The 26,072-nt window shown below is 38.9% G+C and overlaps 1 long non-coding RNA gene and 1 pseudogene across 1 annotated transcript; one reads left to right on the top strand and one right to left on the bottom strand.

Annotated features, from left to right (window-relative positions):
* Nucleotides 1–3,591: 3,591 nt before the first annotated feature.
* On the top strand, nt 3,592–25,519 carry LOC119075210. Its single transcript, XR_005087335.1, has 3 exons — nt 3,592–3,602; nt 8,313–8,317; nt 25,365–25,519. It is a non-coding gene; the product is annotated as an uncharacterized LOC119075210 (long non-coding RNA).
* On the bottom strand, nt 23,512–24,824 carry LOC119075197 (annotated as a pseudogene).
* Nucleotides 25,520–26,072: the final 553 nt, after the last annotated feature.

Genomic DNA, 26,072 nt, shown 5'->3' with positions numbered 1-26,072 from the left:
CAATTAACTTCGAGGAGCCCTAGCTCCCAAACGAGGCCCGTTCCCCCCAATTTTTTTTTTCTGGAATGTCTTAGAATGACGACTAGAATCTACACCCAAAATTTCAAGAAATTCTAAAGAAGACTTTAGAAGATAGGAAACACGGACGGACGGACAGACGGACTAACAAAGTAACGTAGGATTTTTTCATTTCGTTTAAAGTACTGAAATTGATCAAAATGTATGGAAATGGGGCTTCCTGGAAGATTTTTTGCGTGGCCAAATTTTAAGCTACAAGAACGTGTGATAGCTCGTTGAACTCGTACTGACGCCTAGTTTTTTTAAAGCTAATTTGGAGTCATTTGGATTTGAATTGTAGAACTTCAATATTTGCTGTATATATGGTTCTGCAGTCTACGACAAATTTTTTTTTTTCAAATTTCTAGTAATAGGACCTGCGTCACGGCTAACGCGCGCCCATGATAAGGTGTGAATTTAACACAGAATCAAATGTTTTTTTTAACATGTTTGGCATTCCAAATGTCCTTAAAGAGGATCTAAAGACCAATAAACTCAGGACCTATTTTCGAGGGCATGTTTTCTCGAAAAACAAGGAAAGTTTCAAGAAATTCGAGAAACTTTTTCTCGAAAATAGGCTCACTAAAAATCCTTCAAGCTTGAGATTTGTCAAATCACTGTTAATGCTTGGATCAATGGTTCTTGCAATGGCCGAATAGATTGATGATGCATAGGAGTCTCCTATTAGGAGAAATACTAAAAAAAGAACCTGTAAAGTAAATAAACGAATGGAGAATGATTTGCACGGTACAAACCCGCAGACTAAAAAGTCCAAGGCTGTATACTTTGTGATTTATCAGTGGTTGGACTAAGCCTAATCCGTCCTTTACTTCTATATACTCACACTCAGTGAAGAGTATAACCTGAAGTGAACCACAGCGAGCTGGCGTTCCCCTTCTTCATCACACAGCTGAAATACCTATCTAAATGAAGCTAAAAACAAAATAAAATAAAATAAATTAAGAACAAACAGAGTTTTAACACTCTTCCCTTACCCTGGACTCACGTTAAGTGAATGAATTGAGAAAAAGAAGGCTGTTTCGACCTCGAGAACTAGCGGCGGTCCAAAAGCCAGAGTGGACTGACTATCTTCAGTAGTTTCCGCTAGCCTCTTACACAAGACCAGCAGTAAATCTTTCAATTGAACTGTAGCGTTAGATAGTTTACATAAGTAATTGCCATCTGCTGAAGGAAAATCGGGCGTCAAAGAAAGCTACTCTGAAACATTCCCAAAAAAACGTAGCACCAAAATAAGAGTAAAAATCGAGAGTAAAAATTCACACAATAACACCACAACAAAAACAAAACACATACCACCGCACAAACTCAGACTCAATCTCGTTGAAAAACTCCGTCAAGCGCCGTTCGTCACGTCCGAAAAAGAAAAAGTGAAAGCCTGAAAAATGGCCTTCCAGCCTCCTAGGCAGAACGAACTAAACAAAATGTTTCCAGCCTTCTACGCAGCTAAAATCATTGGTTGAAAACAAAATAGAAAGCAGTGAGTGAAAACAAGGAAACTTCATAGCAAAACGTATCGTTGAAAATCTATTTGCGAAGAATGACCTGCCAACACTCAATTCGCAAAGATCAACTTCTTTCAGCACACACTCTAGAGAAAGACGTCAACTCGTGATGTAAAACACACCAATCCAACTCGTGGGAACGAAGAGTGCATCATTGCTCAATTCGTGGCAACGAAGAGTGTATTATGACTCAATTCGTGAGATCGGCAAGTGAAACACCACATCATCAAGATGAAGAATCCGTCGTAACTCAATTTGCGAAGAATGACTCACTAACACTCAATTCACAAAGATCGACATCCCTAAAGTATACAGCCTTGTAAAAAGTCCAAGGCTGTATACTTTGGGCCTTGTAAAAAGTCAAACCTTTTGTGTGTTCCGTTCATTCCGATTCGAAAAAAAAAACTTTTTCCGATAATTGAACAAGTCGTGTGCAGTGCCACTGATGGTCGTTTAATAATCTAAACGACACAAAACCATCCCTTAAATTCGACGTTTGACTGCCGTGTGATTTAAAGGCATAAACATTTATTGGTTCATATTATTACCATAAAATCCACTTGCTACCCCCATATTACATGAATGTGACGCATATTAATAACAATTACTTTGAGGCACCGCAATGTTTGTTTTATGGCCAAATAAATCAGATGGTATATATGTATATGAATCGAGCGAGAAGAGCATTGTAGAACAGTACCGGGGAGGAAAATATATGGGAAAACTTTTCTTCCGCGTGTTGTGGGAGATACGAGAAATTTTCAGTGTGCGGTAATAAAATGGAAAATATGTCATTATGGTAATGGGTTATGGATTCTTTATAATATTCGTGGTGCTTTTTCGGTGGTCGCTTTTTTTCAGAAAGAGCAATTAAATTTATTTCGAACTGGAAATATGCGTGGAAGAAATTTTATTTAAGAGCAATGGACCTATTACAAATTTTCAGCCTACATTTGGCTACAAATTAGCAAAGGGTCCATTGCTCTTGAAAAAATCTTTTAGTTCTCATCCGATTTTTTAAGTGAAAGTTAAAGGTCTGTCCGTTTATCTTGCCTAATTGACGCCGGTGAATATTCAATATTAAAAGTTTGAAGCCCAAACCAAGCGCAGAGTCGTATATGTCTTAAAAGGTGAATTCACAGTCGTCGGTTAAGCTCAAATGCCGTATCGCAAGAGAATATGAAAATGTTTATGAGAGCCCGAGAAAGCTTTTTTATCTCATTAATTCGTCATTTGAGCCCCTTAAGCTATACTAAATTATAGAACGCATTCATCACTTGCTTGATATGCGCACAAGTTTGAATGTCATTCTTTTCAAAGAAAAACGAAAATTGAGTGCGCACCAGAAGAAAACAAAAATGATTTTATTTCGAATGAAGAGATAATGTTGTCTTTCTAGAATACGATTTCAGACAATAATGCATACCATTTTTGCATTACTACATGTACAAGTTGTATATGAAAATCATTACGAAGAGGAACACTAACAAGTTCGACTTCTACCAACCTGTTGAACAAGCTGCTTTCAGATCTGGTTTCAGCACAAACGACCATTTGCAGGTGATGAGAACGCTTATTGAGAAGTGTCGTGAATACAACATCGACATAGTCTTGCTATTCATAGACTTCGAAAAAGCTTTTCGATTCAGTGGAAACATGGTCGATATTGGACGCATTAGACGAATGTAGAGTAGACTCAAGGTACTCCAACACAATTCGATATGTGTACAAAAATGCTACTTCATGTGTAAAGAGCTCATAAGAGCATGGAGAAATTCAGAATTTGCCGAGGTGTAAGGCAGGGTGACACCATTTCACCGAAATTATTCACGGCGATTCTGCAGAGTATTTTTAGGAAGTTAAACTGGAGTAAAATGGGAATAAAGATAAATGGAGAGTACCTGAGCAATCTCCGCTTCGCTGATGACATTGTACCGATAGCAGCGAATCTAGGTCAGGCTACAACAGTTAAGTGAAGAGGCAAGCAAAGTTGGCCTCAAGATGAACTTATCGAAAACAAAAGTCATGACCAACATCGGGGACGATAGAGAAATCAAAATTGGTGACACTGTCATTGAACGAGTCGACAGCTACGTATATCTAGGACATAAACTGTAATTAGGTCTGGACAACCAAACTGCAGAAATAAGACGTAGGATTGGTCTTGCATGGGCAGCGTTCGGAAAACTCAGACTAATTTTCAAAAGCAAAATGAAACGCAAAGTTTTCGACACTTGTGTCCTTCCAGTGCTCACTTATGGAGCGGATGCGTTAACTTTAACGAAAGCATCCGAAGATAAATTGAGAGTGACACAAAGAGCCATGGAACGGAGTATGCTTGGAATAATACTCAGAGACAGAATGACGAATCAATGGATTCGACAACAAACCAGGGTCGTTGATGTCATGGAAAGAATAGCATCTCTGAAATGGAGCTGGGCGGGACATATTGCAAGAAGGACAGACGAACGTTGGACCAAAAAGATCATGAACTGGCGGCCATATAAAAGACGAGCTATAGGTAGACCACCAGAGAGATGGACAAACGGAATTAAGAATATTGCAGGTACAAACTGGCAGCAAATGGCAATGGATCGTACGAAATGGAAAGAAGTTGGAGAGGCCTACATCCAGCAGTGGATAGAAACAGGCTGAAAAAGAAGAAGAAAGAAGAAGAAAGAAGAAGATAAAACGATGTGATAAGGAGAGTCAACATCTCGTAAGCTTGCATATCCTCGAAGAATACAAACAAACAATATTTACTCACACTCGTTTCACTCGTTAGTAAATATTGTTTGTTTGTATTCTTCTCGGTATGTGTATAACATACTCTCCTTATCACATCGTGTTATAATATACTATTATCACATACGCGCGGTGTTCGGATGTCAAAATTACTCAACTAGAAGTTTTATTCAAAAATTACACTTCAGATCTATGTTCGAAATGCGATATTAAACATTGCAACAGAATTTTATGAGAATTTGTTTTCTTCAGCAAGACAGAGCACAACGGAAGAAACCGAAGATAGACCAATAATAAGAAACGTGGGATCGGAGGATATGCCCGACATAACTGTTGATGAAGTCAAAGCTGCAGTAGCCGAGATGAAAAACAAAAAGTCTCCCGGAGAAGATGGTGTTCCAGTGGAAGCCATTAAACTAGGTGGAGACTCATTATTAAAGGCAATCACGGCTTTGTTTAATCGATGTCTCCAATGGGAAGAAGTACCAGAAGCCTGGGAAAATGCGGTAATTACATTGCTGCATAAAAAAGGAGACATAACAAAGCTGGAAAATTACCGACCCATAAGCCTATTGTCAACACTCTACAAGTTGTTTATGAAAATCATTACGAAGAGGAACACTAACAAGTTCGACTTCTACCAACCTGTTGAACAAGCTGCTTTCAGATCTGGTTTCAGCACAAACGACCATTTGCAGGTGATGAGAACGCTTATTGAGAAGTGTCGTGAATACAACATCGGCATAGTCTTGCTATTCATAGACTTCGAAAAAGCTTTCGATTCAGTGGAAACATGGTCGATATTGGACGCATTAGACGAATGTAGAGTAGACTCAAGGTACTCCAACACAATTCGATATGTGTACAAAAATGCTACTTCATGTATAAAACTTCATAAGAGCACGGAGAAATTCAGAATTGGCCGAGGTGTAAGGCAGGGTGACACCATTTCACCGAAATTATTCACGGCGATTCTGCAGAGTATTTTTAGGAAGTTAAACTGGAGTAAAATGGGAATAAAGATAAATGGAGAGTACCTGAGCAATCTCCGCTTCGCTGATGACATTGTACCGATAGCAGCGAATCTAGGTCAGGCTCAGCTTATGCTACAACAGTTAAGTGAAGAGGCGAGCAAAGTTGGCCTCAAGATGAACTTATCGAAAACAAAAGTCATGACCAACATCGGGGACGATAGAGAAATCAAAATTGGTGACACTGTCATTGAACGAGCGTTCGGAAAACTCAGACTAATTTTCAAAAGCAAAATGAATAATTGTCTGAAACGCAAAGTTTTCGACACTTGTGTCCTTCCAGTGCTCACTTATGGAGCGGAAACGTTAACTTTAACAAAAGCATCCGAAGATAAATTGAGAGTGACACAAAGAGCCATGGAACGGAGTATGCTTGGAATAACACTCAGAGACAGAATGACGAATCAATGGATTCGACAACAAACCAGGGTCGTTGATGTCATGGAAAGAATAGCATCTCTGAAATGGAGCTGGGCGGGACATATTGCAAGAAGGACAGATGAACGTTGGACCAAAAAGATCATGAACTGGCGACCATATAAAAGACGAGCTATAGGTAGACCACCAGAGAGATGGACAAACGGAATTAAGAATATTGCAGGTACAAACTGGCAGCAAATGGCAATGGATCGTACGAAATGGAAAGAAGTTGGAGAGGCCTACATCCAGCAGTGGATAGAAACAGGCTGAAAAAGAAGAAAGAAGAAGAAGAAGATCTATGTTGTTGGCTCGTTTTCGCTTATGTGATAAAATAGAGTACACACTTGTCATTATCAGTCTCGGCAAGCCTCGACTTCTTCGTGACAAGTGTGTAATATATATAATCGCTTCCATTGGGGCCGAGCTGTTATTCCGTGTCTTTGGTCGTATCGTAATGGACTTAATCGCCTAATCGGAAGCCAGCATCGAAAGACATCGAAAGAGGAACATTCGGGAGCATCCTAGTGAGTAGTTGAGAAATTAATTCTTCGGTAAGTCAGAACGAAGGATATCTTAGACGTTGAGCCATGGTAAGCAGAATTGATTGCGACACACAAAGTAACTACAAAGAGAATCTTTTGCAAAATGTTGCACTTTATTTTTAAGCAAAGTCTTTATTTCCCCCAAAACTTCTCCACGATATTTTTTGCAAATAACAGCACAGGTTCAATCCTTCGAATTACGATTTATATTTCTTGATAGTCCGTGCAAAAACCGAAAAAACTCCAAGTAATTCCATTGAACGGTCGTTTTTCCTGTAATATTTCATTGAAAGAAAGACTTTTATTTCGGGGAACCCGGGAGGCAATGTTTCCACACTCGGTCGAAATCGTCTTAAAGTGTAACTTGCCTACAAAAAGCAACCAAAATATTCAGCGAAAAAGAATATCGAATACCGACTCTGCATTCTTTACTTTCCGAATGGGGCATTGGGTGGGAAATTGTCCGTATTTTAGAGCAACCTTGTAAAATATTTGCCACAACGGTTCGTAGCGTTTGTTGTGAAAGAATTTACAGACATTTAAAGTTTTGTTATACAGTTCCATATCGTAGTTTCCATTGCCGGAGTCCACCAGTACTTCAACGTGAGAGAACAGATTATCGAATGGTTTCTTCAGATTAAGGCTGGCATCAATTGCTGAATTGTTCAATGTGAATGTTGAGTCGATATTTTCATTGAATGATTGGCATGTCAGGTTCGACAGTTCGATGTCATAAGGACGCTGATAAAAGTTCAAATTTTACTTTTATCGGTTTCGGCTACTTTTTCTGCATTATATGGACATTACCCAACCATTAATACACGATATTTTGGTTGAAATGACAATGAGTAATGGACACAATCGTCTCAACATTTTGTTACGAAAAATATAATTTCAACTGAACCGATGTTAATGAGATGAGATACTCGAGAATTTTAACATTAGGTAGCTCAGCCAATGATCATTTTTATGTCATTACTCTCAGTTGAATATAATTTGGAAGGTATTTAATGAGTTGCTAATGATGGCTGCTTTCCGCAACGAAATGTGGACATTTAGGCGACTGAAACATTGTAGTAGGGGAACAAGTTGAGAAAATCGTTTGAGAAGGACTGACTTGGTTTTCGTCTGAAGTTTCACCGTCGCACAGCGTTTAAAAAATCCGAATCAACCGATTTTCGTAATTCTTTTTTGTTGTGTAAGGAATAGATGGAACATAGAGTACAAAGAAGTCCGATACCCTCACGTCGACCCCCCTCCCAGTCAAAAAATATTTAGAAAATACGAACGCCCCATTTGTTAGACCGTCCGTGAATTTAATCGTGTTTAGTATCAATTGAAAGGTAATTGCAATATGCAAAAGTCGACGTATTTCAGACCACCCCGGCACCCTCCCGGGTAAACAAAAAGGTGTCGGCGAGACCCTTTTGAGACTGAATTTTTTTTGGAGATGAGACTGGATGAGTCTATGCATTTCGAACCTTTGAGACCGATAATTCATCCAAAAATGATCGTTCGTTATTTATCAGAAGTTTTTTTTTTAAGTGAATATGTGTACTTCTATGTTGAGTTCACAGATGGCCATTGCCCTTTACCTTTCTTATAATTCGCTAGACCAAATCGACTCAAATTATTTAGAGAATCGTTAGAATAGACAGAAGGCGAAAATTCGGAAAAAGCTGAAAGGCAAGAGGAAAAGACTGGTGCATAACGTCGAATTTTCGACTCCATTCAGTGTCGACGAAATCATCGACGCTATTTCACACGTTAAACCAAGAAAGGCAGCCGGGTTAGATTATATGCATCCGGAATTCATATTGAAATTTTGAAACCGGGAAAAACGCCCGACATGCCGGAAAATTTTCGACCAATCTCATTGCTGTCTGTCACGTACAAATTGTTGGAACGTGTCATCTACAATCGGGTTAGTCCAAAGATTTTCGAAAACATCCAAGCCGAACAAGCAGCTTTCAGGCCGAAACGAAGCACAACAGAGCAAGTCCTCGCATTCACAACGTTCATTGGGAAACGAAATTTGAAAAGCGGACTAGCGCTAATCGATTTATCGGCAGCGTACGACACGGTGTGGCGTCACGGAATGCTTTACAAGTGCATTTCCATCATTCCTTGCAAGTCTTTTTACACGCTGTTGAACAACATGTTGAGTAACAGACTTTTCTACGTGCATTTAGATAGTGATGTCAGTCGGCAAAGAACACTCAACGGTGGATTGCCCCAAGGAGCTTATTATTATTCATGCTTATTATTTTTGCTGTATGCAGGGCGGCATGTGAATTTTTGCACGAAAATAGTGATATAGTGACCTTTTTTGGCAAAAATAGTTGGTTTTCTCACTTTGAGTAATCGAGTAAAAAGTGACTAAATAGTGAGAATAACGTACACAAATTTTTCAGATATTCTTCATTTTATTTAAGAAATTTTTTAAAAAAATGTTTAAACCAAAAACATACATTAATACAAAGAAAATTGGCCGGTTCAACCTTTCAAATCTTTGGAGTCTGATTTGCGTTTCAAACAGTTCTTTAGCAAATCACTCTTTTGTTTGCTTATTTTCGATCTCAGTTGGTCTATATCTTCTTTTTCTTTTAATTCGTCGTCGAAAAGACCCTTTGCTCCCTCTAGTATACCCTGTGCCAATTTGATAGCACCCAGATCTTTCTTCGAAATAGCATGCTTAAGTCGGTCGGTTGCTTCAGCAAGCAATTTTGTGGCATTGTGTGATTGGTTCTTAACTTTGTCGCTCAAATATTTTCCATTTTTTTAAGATCCGTCTTCCCAGCACGTATCTTTTCCAGAACTTTGATGTCCTCTACACGAATCTGTTCTTCAAGTTCTTTTTGTTTTTGTTTCTCTTCTTCTTTTTTCCAGAGTCGGACAGTTTCGGTGGAACATTTTCAAGCCGCATTTGATATTCAACCGAGCATTTAAAGTTCTTTCAGTCATCGAAGTTTTGTCTTCTGTTAAAACATCTCCGGAAGCTGAAAATCCTCTTTCAACCTCAGCGGATCCATGAGTTAATGCGAGCAGACATTTGATTATTTTAGAAACTGCTGGAAATTTAGGCGAATCGTCGAAATCTTTAAGATCAAAAATCTTATTCCAAAACTCATCGATTCGACCTTTAAAACTTTCGAGCTTTTCATTATGCACAAACGCCTTAATCAGGCACCACTCATCGTTAGTTGTAGACGGAATCGGAAATGGCAACAACTTTGCGAGTTTCATTATTTCTTCGTTACTTTCAGGTTTGAGAATATGACTTGGTGAGATGTACCTTAGGCTTTTGACGATTGAGCTGTTATAACTAGTTTTTTTTTCGAAAGTGCAGACCAGAAGCGACGAAATGTTCGCGAACGTTCAGTTGAAATTTTACCCTATCTGAGTCTTTACAGTGCTTGAGTGATTCCACCACATTTTCACTGAGAGCAATGTTCGATCAACGACCCTGGTTTGTTGTCGAATCCATTGATTCGTCATTCTGTCTCTGAGTGTTATTCGTTGATGTCATGGAAAGAATAGCATCTCTGAAATGGAGCTGGGCGGGACATATTGCAAGAAGGACAGACGAACGTTGGACCAAAAAGATCATGAACTGGGCGACCATATAAAAGACGAGCTCTAGGTAGACCACCAGAGACATGGACAAACGGAATTAAGAATATTGCAGGTACAAACTGGCAGCAAATGGCAATGGATCGTACGAAATGGAAAGAAGTTGGAGAGGCCTACATCCAGCAGTGGATAGAAACAGGCTGAAAAAGAAGAAGAAGAAGAAGAAGAATGTTCGATGGTGGTCTTAAATTCACTTTCTCGAACAAATCTGACGTAATATTGTTGGCGTCGAGTTTGATCATCTTCTGTGGATCGCCAATCTTTGTCAAAATTTTGATTAACATCTCGGCCAAAAAGCTGTGAAGTTTGTGGATGAGTGGCTCATTTGATTGGAAGTATCGTAGGAATGGTTGATAAATCGCTGCACTTTCTATGACGAATTGTATTTCAGCTGTATACAAAATATTGTTAAAATTCCAGCGTTTTTTAGTGTTTACCTCTGATAGTGCCGCATTTCAGAAGTCTGACGATATTTTTGTATCCATTGGAATCTGTTCCTTTTGGTCTATGTTTCGGAAGCCACTTGACGAAATACTCTTCAGTAACGGGCCACTGCTCAACCATACGAGACGCACTCTCAGCCAAAGTCAACCAACGGGTCGGCACGTGCTTGATGAATCGATGATTCTTGACATTCAGTTTATCTTGAAGTTTCGCGAATTCGTCCAGACGCAGCGGCTCGCCATCGAAAAAATTGAAGAGTTGTGATGCCAAATTAGAAACATCTTCTCCAAATACTTCCAGGCCTTTTTTGAAAGCATTGTGTACAGTATGTGTATTGCAACTGCCAACATCCAGTAGATTTTTGCCGGTTTCCTTCTTGAATTCTTCATTTACCAATCGAAAGACTTTTTTGTTCGTGTTTGGACCGTCTCTTCCCAATGTCAGCATGCCATCAATTCGCAAAAGTGGGCTCGCGTTTTTCACTGCTAACTGGAGAAAGTCGCTGATTGTGTCGCCTGTGCTGTTTGGTATGAAGAATGTTTGCAGATGGTGTTGTTGCACTCGTCGAGTTCTCGCTGAGTAGTATCTTACGCTCACTTGAAGTTCTTTTGTAGACGCCTCATTCGTGGTTTCTTCGAAACACAACGAAAAATCTTGTTTTGGCATCCTCCAAAAATATGTGTCTAAAATGGGGTCCGAGACAGTCGGTGATCACATACGCCACTTTAAATTTTCCAAGCGAAAAATCGCCAGAGACACTATGCGCTGGAAACATTGCTTTGAACAAAACTGCAACGTTTTCACAAGACCGTCCAGAATAATCAGACTGCACCACCTTTAGAGTCCAAAGAATTTCTGCTTTTAGCGTGTCATTGCGTCTGTCTATTAACGTCAACATTGATGGAACCGATGTTGACGATTCCGTTGATGATGTTGACGATGCCGTTGATGCTGACGATACCATTGATGTTGACGATGCCGTTGATATTGACGATGCTGTTAATGCTGACGATGCCGTTGATGTTGACGATACCGTTGATTTTGACGATAATGAAGAATCAGTATCTGCTAACGATAGTTGAAGCTGGGTAGACGAGAGCTTCACCTGTACGTTTTTTTTTTGTGTTTCATCGTATTCATGTGCTGTAGAACAGCTTGAAATCCTTTTCGGTTGCACTGAATCGTGGATGAACATACATAACACTTCACATTACTTGTGGAATCTGGGTCTCTATTCATCCATCAGTTGATTGGTAAATTGTCACAGTCATTTCTCTTAAGCCACGAATCGCTCACAGTACATTTTGATGTCATTTTGCTGTAATTTATGAATACTTTTTCTTGAAGAGTCGTACATTTACCGATTCAATCTCGTTTTGTTTCAAGATTATCCCTTACCTCTAAAGATTTAGTTTGCTATTTCGCGGTTTGGTAGTCTTGAGTGAAGCGATTTGACTTTCGATTGTCGAATCAGTGGTGAGAGATGAGACAGCGGACACGCTTTGATTTGCTTTCGGGCAATTTTCGTTAAGAGTACTGCTCTCTACTATTGTCTTGCTACCGGTTTGAACTTTATTGTCCCCACCTTTGCCGACAGAAACTTTCGGGTCGATTACTTGATTGTCGTCGTCGTCTGACGAGCTCGAAATATATTTGAAAATTGGACGCTTTCGATAGCGTTTCCAAAACGGAGCTTCTTTTCGTTTTAAGCCAGAACCGCGTTTCATGACCTATGCAGAATTCACATGTGAGATTTTAGGTTAGATTTTCCAAATATATTTCTGTCATATCCTCGTTTCAGACGTCCGAAAGTTGTATTTGCTTACCTATCTATATTTTAGGCCAAATTTTAATTGCAGAAATTATATCCACATACGAGTATATTCAATTTCAATTCTCAACAACGTAGAGAATTCTATTGAGCTGTGTGGAAACTTTGACAATCGAATAAAGAACGTCAATTTGACGTAATTCTTGCTTCACGTAATGTGCAACAGATGGTACCACGCGAAAGTTTTCAGAATTCAAAAATGTGTTATTTTCAAATCAAAACGAACAATTCACCATTTTCAACAACACCTCTCTCTTTTTTCGAAATATTTGTTTCGATATTTTTCTCATCATACGTGAGAAAAGTGAGGAAATCCGAAAAAAAGTAACTCACTATCGTTCTTCTCGAAAATAGTCGGAAAAGTGAGAAAAGTGAGGGGACATGCCGCCCTGTGTATGTGGGCGATGTACCAGAACTTCAATCCAGAAAGTTTATTTTTGCTGACGACTTCGCGTTAGCAGTGCAGGAAAAAAACATTTACGAAACTGGAGTTTGCACTTACCCGTGACCTCGACATCATTCGACGATATTTCCAAAAATGGAGACTAAAATCAAATGCCAGTAAAACGATTGTATCGACATTCCTTCTATGCAACGCTCAAGCCAGAAGAAAACTACGAATATTGTTTGACGGTGTGGAATTGCATCACGACATCTACCCAAAATACCTTGGAATAACATTGGATAGACCACTGTCATACAACGAAAACAGCAAACGAACGGCAATGAAAATGCAACCGAGAATTAATATTCTAAGAAAGTTAGCTGGTACATCTTAAGTTGCGAATGCCACCGTTTTACGCACTTCGGCATTGGCACTTGTTTACTCCGTTGCCGAATATGGTGCTCCAGTTTGGCTAGAAAGCGCGCACACGGACATCATTGATGTAGCGTTGAACGATGCTCGTCGAATTGTGACGGGCTCAGTATCATCTACACCGATTGTATGGTTGCACGTGCTGGCCAATATCGAACCACCACACTTACGACGACGAAAAGCCTTCGCCCGACCCGACCATAAAGCAAACGGGCTTCGATTTACTGAGAAAAGCCTGGACAAGACTTAATCGAATACGAACTGGCCCCAGAAATTGTGCGTCATGCTTGTTTCGATGGAATTTGGTGGGCTCGGCTAGCTGTGACTGCGGGGAAGCCGATCAGACAATGACGTATATAGCAAACGAATGCCCTAATAGAAGATTCATTGGGGGAATTGAAGGGCTACTTCGCCTCGACGAAGGATCTGTAGAGTGGCTTATGGACCTGGATGTGATGATTTGATTTTCAATTTTCAATGATTTCTGATCATGTCCGGAGCGATAGCGGAGGACTTGACGCAGTCTAACTTCCAAAAAAAGAACAAAGAATTTTTTTTGAGACGCGGCAACTATATATAGCCGAACATTTCATTTTCTGCCCTTTGGTTTATATCACCACAAAACATATTCTATCATATTCTCGTTTCAAATACGAGCAAAACGAGCTATCAATCGACTATGTAGGTTTAAAATTGCCGGAGATGCATCGTTTTGAAATTGGTCACTTTTCATACAAAATGCACCAAATTGACTTTTCCCAAACAATCAAAATCTTTCAAATTACTCTGTATGTTTCTATCTATCTATCGACGGTCCATCTCGGAAACTAGTCAGCCATCTCCATGAAATTTTGCAGGAACCTCAGGGTGGACATAAAAATGAAAATGTGATACGCCATTACCCCAGGAAAAATCAGAATTTTGTTTTATTGGCCTCGAAGTGGTTTCTGAGTGTGGTTTTCGAGGGTCGGGAACGCGTTTTCGGCTGTAGCTTAGCTGTATTGAAACCTACAGAGGCGTGCGACCCATCAAATGAAAGGTATTCGTAACACGATTCGAACAAAAAAATAATAATGGTGCAGATCCGGTTGAGCTAGAGTGGTCAGAGTGACCAAATTTTGAGCTACTCGAGCGTAGGATGAAAGGACTCATATTTTTTTGGGTTATGAAAGATAGAGAGTTACTTTCTTCGGCAAAGTCTCAGAGTTTTACGAGTAGAACAGAGGGGCATATGTGAAAAGTGTCAAAAATTGGAAATGGGTGGGTCAATTGGGGTTTTGGAGATATTTCTTGAATGGTGGCAGACTTTCTTCCTCAAATTTTCCAATTTCGTCCAATTTTTGATTTTCGTCAAATTTTCAAATTTTGCCAAATTTCCGAATTTCTAAAGAAGCGTTCTAAAACTTCTAAAACGACTGCTATCCCAACAAAAACCTCTTCCAGAAAAGTGTGACGCAGTCTTTGAAGTACAATTTCTAAAATGAATGATATCGCTAGAGTTGACGCTTTCAGCTTCGTTACGCAAAAATTAAATTTTACACCCAATTTTAGTTCAAACAAGCTGGATTAGTTTTTCTCATCATCTGCCAAATAATTTTTACCAAAAAAAAATTTGACTGGAAAAAACCAAAATTTTAGCAAAAAAATCTGCGTCGCATGTGGAAGGTAAATTTTCTTGCTGGTCTGTTCCTGAACATCTGCCACTTTGCGACGCAGACTTTTTCGGTAAAATTTTGGTTGTTTCCAGTCAAATTTTTTTTGTAAAAATTATTTGGCAGATGATGAGAAAACCTAAGCCAGCTTGTTTGAACTAAAATTGGGTGTAAAATTTAATTTTTGCGTAACGAAGCTGAAAGCGTCAACTCTAGCGATATCATTCATTTTAGAAATTGTACTTCAAAGACTGCGTCACACTTTTCTCGAAGAGATTTTTGTTGGGATTTTAACGTTTTTAATTTGTTCTTTTGTATTGAGATTGATGTATATACGCCATACGATAAATAAAAAACTCCTAGGTACGAAATGTACTATTTCTCATTCGAACTGTCACTTTGTTTGTGTTTTCGAAAATGATATGGCGGATGCGAAGTTTTTGTTTCGCGTAGTAAAACGGCAAAATACAACATGCGTTTATGATTCTCAGCATAAAATTTTAGAAAATCTCATTTATTCCGTCGTGAACACCGAGCTTTTTGTATTCGATAATGTAACGTTTAAAAGTATGCCCAATACCCATACCCCAGTACTCATCCATTCATTGACGAGTCGTCTGTGGGATGATATATTCATTAAAATAAAAGTCTTTTTAAAAGAAACTTTATCTTTTACTGGTTACATTTATCGATATATATAGAGATATTCCATCAATACATCCAACATCATTAAAAGTATTGACATTTTCTCAATGCACTCTGCACACAAAACGTCGAAGACGACAAAATGTCTTGGAAAAATAAATAAAGAAAAAGAAAATTAACTCGATTTTGATAATGTGGGAAAGCTTCGGGTTTTTTCTTCTTCGTCTTCATCATCTTCTGTTAATGTTTAAATAGACACAGAGTTCGGATAACTTTACAGCTGCACTCTCAATGAATGGGATTTTCCATGTATAATATACCCGAAGTTAGTCTGCTCTCGTCTACTGTGTTGTATCTGTTTTATACTAACAATACAATGGAGCCTCTGTTATTGATACATCATGCCATCATGGTATACACACACAGTGGATTTTATCATTGCGATCACGTTCAAGCACTTCTACATATTATTTACCATGGTGCTTTCGGTTCATTCCATAAAAAAAAATTATTTAGTTTGGTAGCTTCCACTACCCACAATGTATGAGACTCGGTATATGTAGTTAAAGATGGGAAGGTTTTAACGAAATGGGGGATTGGGATTTACTCCTGCCTTTCCCCATTCATTTGTACATAAATTGATATACAAATAGTTTATGTGTGTGGTGTGTAATGAAGTACAGTGTTAGGAATTTCGCATTCGAGAAATTGCCCCCACTGTTAACCGTGTGTCATAACTTTGACATATGTTACATATATAGATGCAGATAGATATACGAGCGGCAGTAGTAAGGAATTCATCTAAAGCGTGATGGTGAATGAGTAAACAGAATTGTAATTGAGTTAATTAAATTCTAGATAACACATGGTACTCAATGTGAGCACTAACTATGTACGGTGTAAAACAGAGGGAACCTCGCTCATATATTATGTATATGAGTGTTTAGTGTTGGGGGGCTCTGCGAAGGATAATATTTTGATATTGTAGCCGCGTTTGCACCAGAGTCGGATTGGTGGGTGGGTTAAAATTCAAGATTTTGAAATTATTAAAAAAAAAATTCTTAAAAACCTGTGTCGACTTCTTCTTCTTCTTTTTCAGCCTGTTGGATGTAGGCCTCTCCAACTTCTTTCCATTTCGTACGATCCATTGCCATTTACTGCCAGTTTGTACCTGCAATATTCTTAATTCCGTTTGTCCATCTCTCTGGTGGTCTACCTACAGCTCGTCTTTTATATGGTCGCCAGTTCATGATCTTTTTGGTCCAACGTTCGTCTGTCCTTCTTGCAATATGTCCCGCCCAGCTCCATTTCAGAGATGCTATTCTTTCCACGACATCAACGACCCTGGTTTGTTGTCGAATCCATTGATTCGTCATTCTGTCTCTGAGTGTTATTCCAAGCGGAGTATGCTTGCTCTTTGCTCTTCCATGGCTCTTTGTGTCACTCTCAATTTATCTTCGGATTCTTTCGTTAAAGTTAACGTTTCCGCTCCATAGGTGAGCACTGGAAGGACACAAGTGTCGAAAACTTTGCGTTTCAGACTATTATTCATTTAGTCTGAGTCTTCCGAACGCTGCCCATGCAAGACCAATCCTACGTCTTATTTCCGCAGTTTGGTTGTCCAGCCCTAACTTCAGTTTATGTCCTAGATGTCGACTCGTTCAATGACAGTGTCACCAATTTTGATTTCTCTATCGTCCCCGATGTTGGTCATGACTTTTGTTTTCGATAAGTTCATCTTGAGGCCAACTTTACTTGCCTCTTCACTTAACTGTTGTAGCATAAGCTGAGCCTGACCTAGATTCGCTGCTATCGGTACAATGTCATCAGCGAAGCGGAGATTGCTCAGGTACTCTTCATTTATCTTTACTCCCATTTTACTACAGTTTAACTTCCTAAAGACACTCTGCAGAATCGCCGTGAATAATTTCGGTGAAATGGTGTCACCCTGCCTTACACCTCGGCCGATTCTGAATTTCTCCGTGCTCTTATGAAGTTTTACACATGAAGTAGCATTTTTGTACACATATCGTGTTGGAGTGCCTTGAGTCTATTCTACATTCGACTACTGTGTCGACTACTGCAGACAAATTTCGCCTTTAATACAGGCGACGCAAGTGAAATTTATACATGAATTTGCGCCAGCTGTTTTTCAGCTGGTCCACTCATACAAACAAAGCTGCTCATATGCCTTTATACGGTTTTATCACGTGTGTTTGTGTGTCACGTTTTTTGATCTGAGAGAAGGTTTATAAGTCTTCTGACGCTTTACATTAATCTATCTACAGTTCAAAAACGCCATTTTTTCTCATTAGGCCATGGCGACAGTGGTACTCGATACAGTGCTCTATCGATACAGTGCACCCGAAAAAGACTAACGAATTATAGTTGAAATGAAATTCATCACCAAAACTTCCATACTCCAGTCCAGTCCTAATGGTAAAGCTACCGCAAACAGAGAAATGTTAAGTTGGTACGCATGTGGCGAGACAGCTGGCACCTGTGGGAGAGAATGCAAGAGAATTTCATACAAAATTGATTAAATTCTCTGTCGTATGTACCAGATGTCATTAACATGTTCCTTCTATCTCGCCACAAGCGTACCAACTTAACCGCAAAAAAAACAAAGCAAAGCAAGGTTATGAAGGTTTGAAAACAAACTTTAATTTGTCTGCTTTGCATTTTTCATGCCAAAATTATATGAAAATGAGTGCAATCAACGAACGAACCGATTACAGTTGTCAATTCATCCCCCAAACCATCTAGTCTTTTTTCAATTTTAAAGGTCTATTTTGTTGCTAAACGCATCTGCGGACATCTACATCTACGGTTCATCTCAATAGTGTGTGTTTTGATCAGCTGGTGAAGTTCAGCTGTTGCTGATGCGGCATAAGCCTTTGGTTTACAAACTGTATGATTTCATGAGTGAAATTAAGGGTTAACGTAATGGAAAAATTTGGTGTTGTTGTTTCAACTGAGCTGATGTCGTACTACAATTTTGTATGGAAATTACAGCGAGGTTCAGTGGATGGTTGCGATAACGGCTGCAGTGATATAAAACCCAATGAATGAACAGGTTAGGACAGCAACGAAGACGGGAGAATGGATGAAAGCACTCAATAGGAGAATGATATTTAGAAACTACGAAGGAATGTAATAGAGTTTTCCCATATTTTAGTACATTCTGTCATAAAATTACTGCTGTCACTGCGCTTATTTTCATGTGAACCAACTTCACTGCTGTGACATTTCATAGGAATGAATCAATGTGAAGTTGGTTCACATGAAAATAAGCCGCAGAGAATGAAGTACTATGAAAAAGATGTGGCGCCTCTACAGGCCAACCCACTTGTCCCATACAGGCTGAAGAAAATGGATTTTATGAAAATTCTGAATTTTATGTTTGTTAGATTGCCTTTTTCATATAAACTTCGTAGCCGTTGACGCAATTTGTGTGTCACCAACATCGTTTGCACTGCCTTCAGTGTTTAAACACTTTGATAGTCACTAATGTCAGGAACGGCGAAACGATAAATTTCTACGACTGTGGCCGTAGAATACGCATTTGAATGACATCTCATTCATCTCTCCGCAAACGGGCGTACCAACTTATCATTTCTCTGAATAGGAACTTTGGGAAGGAAATGTTTTCTCGACTCTTTATGAAATTGCCCGTAGACCCGTAGCTCTGTGCAGTGTTAATCCGGCCCTTGTTGTCCCCGCTCGGTTGGAAATCAACCGGATCGAAACCACAAAATGTTTCTTAATTAAATAAAATTATATTGTAGGGACATGACGTGACAAATTAATACAATACACACACTCATCGCATCCGGTATATCGTATACTACCAGCAATAATAATAAAATTTGCTATTATTTTTGATGAGCAATGAAGATCGTTTTCTTTTATATTATTATATTTGCGCCACTATAATACGTGTGTGGCGTTAGTGTAGTGTATATAAATGTATGGATGGCTATATTATCTGGACCAAATGGTGTTGTTATTTATTAAGTATTAAGGATGATGAGCACGAAGCAATAGAAGGAAGCGCAAAAATGTAACAAATATTTTGTGTACTTCGGTGATGTTGAATCATAGCCTGCTATAATATATACAAAAACTGTAGTGTATATCCACCAAAAAACCCTAAAGGGTGAAAGTGTGACGCAAGTCCCTGTTTCTACTTACAAAATAACTGATATCGCTGAGGGTGACGCTTTCTGCGCCTCAACGCAAAAGTTTTATCAACAAAAAATTGACCCAAAAATTTAAGAAAGAAAATTTTAGAAAAAATTGCGTCACATGTGGCAGATGATTCAGGACATATTTTTCCCTATTTTAACTATTTTCCTAACATTAGTTTCCTCAACATCTGCCACACGTGACGCAATTTTTTCTAAAATTGGGTCAATTTTTTGTTGATAAAACTTTTGCGTTGAGGCGCAGAAAGCGTCACCCTCAGCGATGTCAGTTATTTTGTAATTAGAAAAAGGTACTTGCGGCCCACTTTCACCCTTTAGGGTTTTTTGGGAGATATCAGTTCTTTTGGAAGTTTATGGGTAAGGGTCCATCCATCGAAAAATCCGGTGGAAGTTAAGAAGTGCCAGAGGAATCATCTCTCATCTCAAAATTTAGGAACCAACCTCGGAACACCCTCACTTATATCGAAAATAACCCAGATCCATCGAAAAATACGATGGAAGTTAGGAAGTGCCAAATGAATCATCTCTCATCCCAAAATTTAGGAACCAACCTTGGAACACCTCACTCATGTCGAAAATAACCCAAATCCATCAAAAAATCCGATGGAAGTTAAGAAGTGCCAGAGGAATCATCTCTCATCTCAAAATTTAGGAACCAACCTCGGAACACCCTCACTTATATCGAAAATAACCCAGATCCATCGAAAAATACGATGGAAGTAAGGAAGTGCCAAATGAATCATCTCTCATCCCAAAATTTAGGAACCAACCTTGGAACACCTCACTCATGTCGAAATTAACCCAAATCCATCAAAAAATCTGATGGAAGTTAAGAAGTGCCAGAGGAATCATCTCTCATCTCAAAATTTAGGAACCAACCTCGGAACACCCTCACTTATATCGAAAATAACCCAAATTCATCAAAAAATCCGATGGAAGTTAGTAAGTGCCAGAGGAATCACCTCTCATCCCAAAATTTGGGAACCAATCTTGGAACACATCACTCACGACGTTAATAACCCAAATCCATCAAAACACTTTTTCCAACATTTACTAATCATAATTCATAATTACTAGCTGAAAAAAAATCTTCTGACACACACACAAACACGCTGTTATATGGCATTGTATGGAAACTGCCGGGAGTCCCAAAATTTCAGGAAAATCGTAAGAAACGTTTAGGAGTTACGAAATCGTCCTTTTTCATAGGAACTAACTAACTAACTAACGTAGCCAATTTCAGTTATCTGAAAATTCGAGATTTTGCTTATTTTCATACAAACATCAATATTTCGAAGTTCAATATCTTGACCAATTTTGAAGCTTCAGTAACGTGTGATAGCTCGTTAAACCCGTATGGATACCTAGATTCCAGAAATCTTAGTTTAGGGGCCATTGGAGCCGTCCTCAAAAAATGTTTTGTAAAACATTTTTGGTAGTGGACTTGCGTCACGCGCGCTTACTAACGGGCGGGCATGATTCTCGAGAACATCACCGAACCTATATCCACTTCAAATAAATGGAGGGAAACTTGTTTGCTATTTGCTCAACGGCTAATCTTGAGATAAGATTAACGATCCTTGATTCTTGTGTGAGAAATATTTTAAGATTATGTCGCTTTATATCGAAGGAATTTTTCCCCGTTATGATGCAGGCGGTGTGGCAGGCAGCAGTGTTTGTTGTTAAAACATCCATAGCTAAAACGGTATGATGACGGTTCATGAGTTTGTATATTACATGTAAAATGGAATGAGACATTTTTCGGTGTCTTCTATAAAATATGGGACACAGACCGAAAAAATCGAATAATGAGATTGTTCAACAAGATGGCAATTTGTGTTCGGCTTTTGAAGAGTTTGTTTGTTTATTTGTTGTTGTTGTTTTTTTTAATGGGCCAATATGTAGTCATGGCACGTAGGTGACAGTTAATTTTGTCGCAGGACATTTTAAACACAATTTTAACTCGAAAAATAAAGGAAATTTTGGTGGAACCTTTTTTTTACAAAATTAGGAGACCTAAAATCGAACAGTGTCCGCTCGCTTTCGTTATGTTACCCGGGTGAAAATTAAGGTCTCACTGAGACCGTAAAAAGAGCATGATCAACGGTCTCATTTCATTCTCAATATTTTATTTCTATGATGATTGTTGAACTTTGGCTGAAGGAGACTGACCGAGTAGTCTCGTTTTGAATATTTTACGCGAATGTAAGAAACCGAACGAGTGGTCTTACTTGGATTATTTTTTGTTGGACTTTAGGAGACTGACCGAGTGGTCTCGTTTTGAATATTTTACCGAGTGGTCTTTTTTGAATTTTTTTTTTAAATCTTTTTCAAATTTTTGCTGGGATTTCTGTCTCATGCGTGGTATTGAAAGCGAGAGAGCCAATGTGGATATTCTAAAAGATAATTTTCAACAGCAGGCAGAATTCCTCGTCATTCTGAAAACTGCGAACTGTCATTTTTGTTGTTGTAATTCTGATTACATGTGCGATCGTCAAAATTTTGCAAATCTTTGCAAGCGTTACTTTCGCATCGTAAAAATATAAATTATTTGATTTATCAGTGCGGATTATAATTACCAAGTAAGTAAATTGGACTGGCTTGTAAATTAACAAGTTTTTGTTTACTATTCCACCGTAATTTCCAGAATGGAAGCGACATTTTCGATTGTGTGTTTTTTCCAACAAAAGGAATTTGTTGGACAAAAGTCTCTACGAAGCGATATCGAAGCTGTTGTGTCTGGCGAATGTGTCAGCGATATATTAACTGAAATTTGGGAAAAAGCAGCTCCACTTATCAAAAGAGAAGTAATTGTCAAAGGTGACGAAATCGAATGGAGCGAAGATGGTGTGCCCACTCAAGCTGATTTTGCCAACTTCATTATTTTACAAGATCGGGGTGGACGGAAGACTTATTTGTCCGACCAAATCAACACTACAATATTGGCACGATTGCGCAACAAACATGTGAACGTCATGGTTCATGTTTATGGCCGACAAATATGCAATAAAAGCGTTCATGGAAGGTTCGTTTCGAAATTGTTGCAACCGGAGCAACGAGACCGTGCAAATGCAAATAGCACACAGTCGCTTATGGCGATGGTTGAGCTTCTGAAACAAACACACAAAGGTCTATATGCCGCTAACGTATCGATTTGGCAAATGTGGGCGAACGCTATTCAATCAGCAGCTCCTCATTTGCAGGATGAAATGATCACACGTCCGCCACCACCCCACCTGATACACATGTTCATCAGAGCATCGACCAGCGAGGCAGATATTCGTGAAAGCATGCAGCGGGGTCTGCAAGTCGCAGACGATTTGAATGATGTGTATGCTGGACATCTTGCAAAAATTCGTGAAGATTTTGATAAAATTCGGAACGAAGTTACTCGTGCGTTCGAGTTTGTGGATGCTCGCATAACGTCGTTCGAAGACGGTGTGAACTGCAATCGTCGTATCGTCAGTGCAACGAGCTCAGCAGTTACACCCCAACCGAATGCAATAAGTATGGAGGAGGAACGCCAGATCACGGATCTGGAAGACATGGACCATAACTAGTTCAAACAGTGAAAGAGTAATGATGATGACAGAACAGATGCTGTGATAACGTTCTAACCGTAAGAATCTAATACTTAAAAAGTTATCGACCGAATATGAATTTGGTCGACATAAAACCACAGGTGCACCCAGAGACACTTCTAACATACAAGCTCGTGGGACAAATCCCCCGCAGGCCCCTGTCTCGTCCCCCCCAGTTGACCTTGCTCTCTCTAACAAATCCCCCGCAGTGGGCCCCTAGTGTTCTTAGTCTAAAGGGTAATGTAAGGGCTCCCTACTAGAAAAAATTGGGCCCCTGCATAAAGCGGCCCCCGCACTGAAAAAGTCTTAAAAGTGTCTCTGGGTGCACCAGTAGTGTTTTTCATTTTATTTTATTTTTTCACGATTGCATTAATTACAAAACTAAATGTAACAAATCGAAAATGCCTACTGTGGGCAATATGTAATGAATTGAGAAGGCCTACGAGGGCAGCTTGCAGTAATAAATATCATTCGAAATCAAATAGCTCGAGTTCTTGATTGTACGCAACAGATGGATTAAATTTCCCACTCAGAACGTAGCCACAGTTCTTAAATACTTTTCTGCAGTTGAAATTTTTCATGTTGGTAAATTCCTCGTTGACCTTCAATTCCATATTTTTTGAACTCGCTCCGAATCGTCTCTTCAAATGTCTCTTAATGATGCCAAAGATGACTTCAATCGGGTTGAAGAACGGTGTGTATGGCGGAAGGAAAATGGGCAAAATACCGATCGAACGTAAATACCGAATTATGCTTGGGTGGCGATGGATCTTTGCACCATCAAGAATCCAAACGCTGTTTTTGCCTGGATATGTTTGACAAGTGCCCCCTAAAGCAAATTCTTTGCAGCATTCAAAGAACTTTAATCGCGTAAAAGTTCCTTCCGTCTTGTATGTGTCCAAGATTCCAGTTTGTCCAAGGAAGCACAGGAAGGACAATCGTGGACGTCTCACATACTCCCCTCTGTACAACAATTTCTTTCCGATTATTCCATACCCCTTTCGCCGTAAGAGTCATCTGTTGTCCATTGCAACTTCGTCGACAAACACAAGGTTGCTGTAGGTCCAATCAATGGCATTCAGCTCATAAAAAAATCTTTCGATTTCGCTGTCCTTGATTTGTATGGCACGAACCTCCAAGGTTTTCCAGGACATATTGTTGTCATGTAAGATTTGGCATTGCCGAAATGTTCACCCCGAAATTTAGCTCGAACCTTTGTTTTGCCTCATCGAGATATAATATTGGATTTGCATTGTATAAGTCCAGCAGCCACTTGATTTTTTCCTCTTCGAATTTCGTTGGTTTCGGTGCGGTTGTCTTTCTTCGAACAGATCCATTTTCTTCATATCGCTTTATCCAGTTTGTAATTGTGGTTATGTCCTTTCTATAAATTTTTCCCAATTGAGTTTTCGTCAAACCCAAGTGGTAAAACCCATAAAGAGCATGATATTTTACTTCGGCACTCGCGTGTTTATTGACGTATTCAAAAATCATGTTCAAAACAATTACGATCAATTATTTATGATTAATAATTATGCACGAGCACTTCAATTTATGCCATAAAGAAAAAAATGCAAAATTTTGACAGACGCAAAATAATGAGAGAGAAGGCTTCAAAAGAGAGCCGTCGCAGTTTTTCGCTATTTTCTAACGCAATAAAAATGACGCTGTCGGTCGAAATTTTGATTGTGACGACAATAATACATCGTTCACTTAAAACAGCGAATTTTCCATCGATGAGAGAACCACCTGGAATGTTCAGAGATGATAAGAAAAGAGTGGACGGAGTCACATTGATACCATATGGTGTAATGGTCAACTGTTGGTCTGGGATGCGACATGTTCTGACACCTTAGCGCCGTCATACCTGTGTCTTAGTTCAAAAAAGGCTGGTTTAGTGGCAAGAAAAGCAGCAGACGTCAAGATAAACCGTTACAAAGAGCTTTCGGATCAAGGTTATTTCATTTTACCGTTCGCAGTAGAGACGCTCCGTCCTTGGTGTGAGGAAGCTATTCGTTTCGTGGATATCCTAGGCAATTTGATTTGTGCAAAGAACTGGTGAAGGAAGGTCTAAGACTTATTTGAAGCAAAGGATAGGTATTGCTTTACAGCGCTCAAATGCAGCTTGTGGTATGGGAACGTTTAGGGAAAATGAATTCGAACGGTTGGACGAGATTTTTTATAAACTGTGATTGATTTGTTGATTAATTTGTTAGCCAGTTTCTCTTACCTAAGTTTCTAGTTAAGCCTTTCTCCTGTTTCTCCTGAATCAGGCCAGTTTCCATGGTTCTGGATAAATAGAATAGGGAAATTTTTGTTGAGTATAGAAGCCACTCCATGGGTGGAATTTGTTTCATAATTTGATACAAATTTAGGATGTTGAACAAAGCAATAATTTTTATGATGCGACTGAACTTTCCTGTCATACCAGTTCCGGTCAGCGCATGAACGGAAGTCGTGATCTTAATTTATTATTTTCACTGAGAAAAAAATGAAAAAATTACGATTTCTTTGAAAATTTCTGAATTTTTTTATCGAAATTGAGTCTCTAGATAAATTTATTTTTTAATTGCTGCTGTTGATGTATCTAATGCGATATAAAAGGTTCCCTGAAGTTCTCCGTTTAATTTAATAATTTTTTTTTTCGCTAAAATTGAGAAAACGGCAAAAAATATTTCAAATTCCGTAGTTTTTCACCAATTTTAACATTTTTGACCATTTTTGACGCGTCTGTCCCATATAGAAAAAATTTTATGCATTGTTTCGGATGTATTAACGTTAGTACTACAATTTTCTGTCATATTCCGGCTCATTTCAAATTTAAATGTATTGAAAATCGAAAGGAAACAGTGTAATTTGGTGCAAGAAAAATCCGATTGTGTATTAACCTCACTTTTTGCTCAATATCTCGGGCAAATTTTTTTTTATCACTTTCGGAACTTT

The sequence above is a fragment of the Bradysia coprophila genome, unplaced genomic scaffold, assembly GCF_014529535.1.
Source record: "Bradysia coprophila strain Holo2 unplaced genomic scaffold, BU_Bcop_v1 contig_193, whole genome shotgun sequence".
Lineage (NCBI taxonomy): Eukaryota > Metazoa > Arthropoda > Insecta > Diptera > Sciaridae > Bradysia > Bradysia coprophila.
This window is presented reverse-complemented; position numbering and strand designations above follow the sequence as displayed.